The sequence below is a fragment of the Alosa sapidissima genome, chromosome 19 (assembly GCF_018492685.1).
Source record: "Alosa sapidissima isolate fAloSap1 chromosome 19, fAloSap1.pri, whole genome shotgun sequence".
NCBI classification, from domain to species: domain Eukaryota; kingdom Metazoa; phylum Chordata; class Actinopteri; order Clupeiformes; family Clupeidae; genus Alosa; species Alosa sapidissima.
The window spans coordinates 10,869,380-10,870,191 of record NC_055975.1 but is presented as its reverse complement, the minus strand read 5'-3'; positions in this window follow the sequence as shown (position 1 = coordinate 10,870,191).

Here is an 812-nt window from a genome sequence, read left to right as displayed (position 1 = left end):
TGTTTAGTTGGGAATGCAGGCAATTGTCAGTGTATTAATATGAAAGTCGAAGAGTTTAAGGAGCCGGCCAAGGAAATCTTACAGTAGTTGTCAACTAATGAGTGTGTGTAATACCTTAAAAGGCAGCACGAGGGAGCCAATCTCAAGGTAGAATTTGAGGAATGAAGGGCTCCCTGCAATCTGCATCTCCACAAGAGGGCGCACCACACACACCATGTGATCACATGTATGGAACAAGAGTCAGAGCGGTTTAGGGTCCTTAAGTCAGAGACGCAGGGCTCTCTCTCTCTCTCAGAAGGCCTTTCTGAAAATGGGATTAGGTGACAGGTCACAATTGTATTAGTGCAAGGTGCAGTGAAACTTCACAAAGCCTCATGTGGTATGGATGACTCACAGACAGACGTGATGCTGTCATTAGCCGGAGAGAGGGTGGGTTTTGCTGGTTCATGATTCATACGCCTGCCCTGGCCTAAGGGCCAGGAGAGGAACGGCAATAAAAGCAATTCACACTTTCATTGTGCTAAACTGGTTAGGTGGCAAAGGGGAGATGTCAGAAATAGCCTCAGCAATAATACTTAACGGAGACAGCTGAAAATGCATGGAATGTATACTAAACTCGCCATTCAAATTTGTTCGTCTTTACCAGCTGTCCACACAAAAATTATGTGATTATTTATTGTTTATGTAACTCACTGACAGAGCCAATGACACCGACACTGACATCAGGGGCAATAATAAAGGCTTAAGTTATTGCTTCACAACTAAAACCACTTGAATTAATCAAAAATGCATTAATAACCATGCAATTACAA